Below are 6,000 nucleotides of genomic sequence, written 5' to 3' on the forward strand. Positions count from 1 at the left end.
ACTACGGTAGTTGATTACATTAAATTATAAGTTAACCATTTAACGTTGACAAAATTTACATTTTATAAAATTCATATGTATTGCGTACAGTAACTCAGTGTACAGTGGACCTTCCTTGATTACAGACCCATTTCTGCAATCAGGGAAGGTGCACTATACAATGAGTTACAAATGTGAAGTTTAATATGTCAAGGCTAGCTTATAATAAACTAGTGATTAGTAAAACTGAGGGTCTTTTGAAAAATGACATCATTAGGAAAGGATTTCCAGTACTGCCAGTCAGCATACGTTATGTGGATCTGGCTTTATCAGCAGGCCCACCATCAGGGGGGTGCTGCGGGCACAGCTGTGCCGGGCAAGGCCTCTCTAACATAGAGGGGAGGACCCGGGCTGCTCATGCCGCGGCCCGCCCGCCCTGCTGTCCGTCCGTCCCATCCGCCCGCACTCTATTTGAAAATATCCCTCTCAAGATGGCCGCCGCTTCAGAGGAGATAGTTATTAAAGATACTAGAGGAGGCTCTAGTATCTTTAGTATCAGCGGCGGAGAGGGGGGAATCCCCTGACAATGAACAGAACCCATGACAACGAGCAGAACCCTGAGAACGAGCAGGTACTGCATATTATCGTGGCAGGGGCATTAATGTGGGGGCATAATATGTTGTCAGGGCATTACTGTGTGGGGCATTATATGGTTATAGGGGCATAACTGTGGGGGCATAGGAATTGTATTTTGTTTATTTTTAAATATATAATTATTTTTATTATATATATATATATATATATATATATTTATTTATTTGGGGGGGGGGCTGCCTGTTTGTCAGTACATTTTATGTATATCTTGCTTTTGCAGAGTAAGTGTGTATGTTATGTAAATGTTGTTTATAGTGGGTGCATAATACGTGTATATACTGTATGGCTATCAGTTCTTTGCCGTACCTGTAGATAGTTTTTGGCTCTTTTTTTCCTGACTGGTTGGACACCATTGGCGTGCAATATGTGTGGTGCACACGGGGCCCTGGGTCCAGGGGGGCCCACACCGCACCTTTCCGGAGTCCTGCGATGGGCACAGCATCTGTAGCAAAAATCACTGCCAAAATGGCCGCCATGCATGTGCAGTAGGAAGTCTCCATAACATGGCAGAATACTGGAGCCTACTACGCCGTGGACGGAAGGGGACCACCTGGAGTCTGCACACGGGCCACCTCCTCTCTAAAAAATGCCTCAGCTGGACACCCCTGCTCTAGACAAACTGGTTTCTTAGGTGAAGCTTCAAAATGTGCCCTCCCCTCACTGGGATGCTTAGGGGCAGAGAGGGAGTAGGGTGGGTACAAAATGCCCGGGCCAGCAGACTAAACGCAGCACTATTCATGTTGGAGCATAACCAGTTCCCCTCACTCTAATTCACGCACCCTAACAAGTACTGGGGCAAGACTTTCTTCATAGCTCCCCTGCCGTAGGGTGTCTGCCATGTGCAGTGCAAATCTGGTGCATCCACGTTGTAGTTATACAAATAGAACGAGTCACTGTCATTGAAAGTACAAAATTAAAAACAATGGCCCACTGACAAAGTTGTTAAGGCACACTAACAGTCCAGGTTTTAAAGATAGCCATGTCTGAGCACAGGTTTCTTAGTTATTGTGATTTAGCCATCCTGATGTAGCATAGATATCACTAAAGCCTAGACTGTAGGGGACATATATACTAAAGGTTGATTTTTATCTATTGTAAATTTAGAAAAATTGATCTCAAATTAATGCTGTGTTTCAGGGGCTGTAACACACATTTGCTAACAGGCAGATCTGAATTTTTAAATGATATGAAATTTTAAAAAATAAAATAATAATTTTGTAATAGATAAAAAAAATCGATTACAGTAAATATACCTCTTAGTGGGCCCTGTGGATGGAAGGCAGTCAATCGACCACCGGACGGGATCCCGGCGGACAATATACCGACGCCGGAATCCTGCCACTATCTGCTATACTGATGGTTGGAGTCACGACTGCGGGCTGGTTTTCCCACTTGGGTGGTGGTCTACGCCACCACCCGAGTTGCCACCGGGCCCGAAGCGTGGAGAGTGCAGCGAGCCCGCGAGGAGACACGCTGCGCTCACAACCGGGATCCCAGTTGTCGGGATCCCTGCGTCAGTCTCCGGACCGCCGGGATCCCGACCGCCGGGATCTCATACTGATCCCCTGAGGACTGAGTCTGGAGAATACTGCTATAGACAAATGGGGCTCCCCAGACACTGAGGGTCACCGAGCTTACCATCTTTGGACTGTTGGAGAATTATTATACATTTATCATACGTCCTAGAGGATGCTGGGGTCCACTTCAGTACCATGGGGTATAGACAGTTCCGCAGGAGCCATGGGCACTTTAAGACTTTTCAAGGGTGTGAACTGGCTCCTCCCTCTATGCCCCTCCTCCAGACCTCAGTTTAGAAAATATGCCCAGGCAGACTGGATGCACTCCAGGGGAGCTCTACTGAGTTTCTCTGAAAGACTTCATGTTAGGTTTTTTATTTTCAGGGAGGACTGCTGGCAACAGTCTCCCTGCTTCGTGGGACTTAGGGGGCAGAAGTAGGAACCAACTTCCTGAATAGTTCCTTGGCTCTGCTTCTTGCTGACAGGACACCATTAGCTCCTGAAGGGTACTGAACACTAGCTGCGGCTATGCGCTCACTCCCACAGCACGCCGTCACCCCCCTTGCAGAGCCAAAAGTCAGAAGACAGGTGAGTGTACAGAAGAGAAGATTCTTCAGACATCGTGACAGCTAAAAGGTACCGCACAGCGGGCGGGAACGCTGCGCGCCATGCTACCCTTTAACACAGGCACAGCAGGGTGCAGGGCGCGGGGGGGGGGGGGGGGGGGAGGGCTCCCTGGGCAGCATGAAACCTGATCAAAACTGGCTAATAAGGGGACATAAGTTGAGGCACAGTCCTAGCCCCAACCAGTATTAAAATTAGTATTGAAATTGCTGAGGGGTAACGCGCCATTATGGGGGCGGGGCTTCCTCCTCAGTCAGCCAACACACTGCTCAGCGTCATTTTCTCTTCAAGCTAGCTGCAGAGAAGAGCGCTGGTCCTTCTCCACTTCTGAACAAGTATCAGGGTGCAAAACAGGGGGGGGGGGGCACAGTATAAATTAGTGCTGTATTGTGAATTTATCATTATAAAAGCGCTACAGGTCTGTGGGCATTTTTGTGTTACACAGGGTTTTTATCACTAGCGCTGGGTTGTGAGCTGCCAAATCCTTTCTGTGTCCTTCTGACAGATTTTACTGTGGGTCTGTCCCCTATAAGTCCCGGAGTGTCTGCGGTGTGGTTGTGCACGTATGTGACATGTCTGAGGCAGGGAGCTCTTCCTCTGAGGGAGACATTTTAGGGACACAGAGTTGTAATGTGGTGGCGCTGCCGGCACACCACGAGCCTGAATGGGTGAAAGAATTACATGATAGTGTGAATCATATCAGTAAGAGATTGGATAAGTCTGATTCTCATGCAGAAAACTGGAGAAAATCAGTGGAGGATGTGATTTTTCATAGTTCTGCCTTTTCATCCACGGGCGACTCCTCTGGGTCACATAAGAGACCATTTGCACAAATAGTACAAACTGATACCGACACGGACTCTGATTCCTGTGTCGACACTAGTGATTCCAGGGGAATAGATCCTAAATTGGCAAAAAGCATTCAATACATGATTGTTGCTATAAAGGAAGTCTTGGAAGTTACGGAAGCCCCTCCTTTACCTCAGGAGAAGGCTTATTTTTATAAGGAAAAGAAAATTAATGTAACTTTCCCTCCTTCTCACGAGCTAAATACTCTCTTTGAGGGAGTTTGGGCAAACCCTGAAAATAAATTTCAGATTCCCAGGAGAATTCAGTTTGCTTATCCCTTCTCGGCAGAGGACAGGAAAAGATGGGAGTCACCCCCCGTTTTAGACAGTGCCCTGTCACGTTTAACTAAAAAGGTGATTCTCCCTGCACCTGGGACGGCTTCACTAAAGGAGCCGGCAGACCGCAAGTTGGAGACTACTTTAAAATCTATTTATGTGGCCAATGGTACGCTACTCAGGCCCACCATTGCTTGTGCGTGGGTGAGTAGTGCTATCAAAAAATGGTCAACTTGTCATCAGACATTGACACAATAGATAGGGACGAGATACTCCTAACGTTAGGTCATATTAAAGACGCTGCTGCATACATGCTAGAGGCCATGAAAGATATTGGGCTTTTGGGTTCAAAAGCTGCTTCCATGGCAGTCTCAGCTCGGAGGGCGTTGTGGATTCGCCAATGGAATGCTGATGCAGATTCTAAAAGAAATATGTAGGCTCTCCCGTATAAAGGTGAGCCGTTGTTTGGAGATGGGCTGGATGCTTTAGTCTCTCCGGCTACCGCAGGTAAGTCGACATTCTTGCCTTATGCTCCTGCGCCGGCGAAAAAGACACATCACTCTCAAATGTAGTCCTTTTGACCCAACAAATACGAAAAGGGTAAAGGATCCCCTTTCTTTGCAGGTAGAGGGAGGGGAAGAGGAAAAAAGTCCACAGCATCTCCAGGAACGCAGGAGCAGAAATCAACCCCTGCTTCTGCCAAATCTGCAGAGTCCGCTCGGGTGGGAGCATGTCTAAACCTTTTCAGTCAGCTCTGGGTTCAATCTGGCCTGGACCCATGGGTCTTGCAAATAGTGTCCCATGGATGCAAACTGGAGTTTCAAGACATCCCCCCATGCCGATTTTTCAAATCGACCTTGCCAGCTTCTCTTCCGGACAGAGAAGTAGTAACAGCTGCAATTCAAAAATTATGTCAGGATCAAGTCATTGTCCTGGTACCCTTGTCACAACAGGGAGAAGGGTTTTGTTCAAGCCTCTTCGTAGTTCCGAAGCCGGACGGCTTGGTCAGACCAATTTTAAACCTGAAATCTCTGAATCTCTACCTGAAAAGATTCAAGTTCAAGATGGAATCTCTGAGGGCAGTGACTTCATGGTGTCAGTAGACATAAAAGATGCTTACTTGAATGTTCCCATTTATCCTCCTCATCAAGCTTATCTGAGATTCACAGTACAGGATTGCCATTACCAGTTCCAGACGTTGCCGTTCGGACTCTCCATGGCACCGAGGGTATTCACCAAGGTGATGGCAGAGATGATGGTCCTCTTTCGACAACAAGGAGTCAATATAATTCCTTACCTGGACGATCTCCTGATAAAATCCAGGGAACAGTTGGTACAGAACATTGCACTCTCCCTGTCAGTAATCCAACAACACGGTTAGATCATGAATTTTCCGAAGTCGCAGTTGGAACTTTCGACAAGATTGTCCTTTCTGGGGATGATACTGGACACAGAAGTACAGAGGGTATTTCTTCCAGTAGAAAAGGCTCTGGAAATCCAGAGAATGGTCAAACTGATTTTGAAGCTAACAAGAGTGTCGATCCATCAATGCATTCGGTTGTTGGGAAAGATGGTATCAGCCTACGAGGCCTTACAGTTTGGCTGATTCCATGCCAGAGTTATTCCAGTGGGACCTGTTGGACAAGTGGCCCGGATCCCACCTACACATGTCCTCCAAAGCCAGGATTTCACGTCTGTGGTGGCTACATAGTTCTCACCTATTAGAGGGACGCAGGTTCGGGATTCAGGACTGGGTCCTAGTGACCACGGATGCAAGTCTCCGAGGCTGGGGAGCAGTCACACAGGGAAAAAGCTTCCAAGGAAAATGGTCAAGTCAGGAATCCTGTCTTCACATAAACGTTCTGGAATTGAGAGCCATTTACAACGGCCTTCTACAAACAGGGCATCTTCTTCAAGATCAACCCGTGCAGATCCAGTCGGACAATATAACAGCAGTCGCGTACATAAACCGTCAGAGCGGCACGAAAAGCAGAGCGGCAATGGCAGAGCTGACAAAGATCCTCCTCTGGGCAGAAAAACACGCAAGAGCTCTGTCGACAATTTTCATTCCGGGAGTGGACAACTGGGAAGCAGACTTCCTC

Source organism: Pseudophryne corroboree, chromosome 4 (assembly GCF_028390025.1).
Source record: "Pseudophryne corroboree isolate aPseCor3 chromosome 4, aPseCor3.hap2, whole genome shotgun sequence".
NCBI lineage: Eukaryota > Metazoa > Chordata > Amphibia > Anura > Myobatrachidae > Pseudophryne > Pseudophryne corroboree.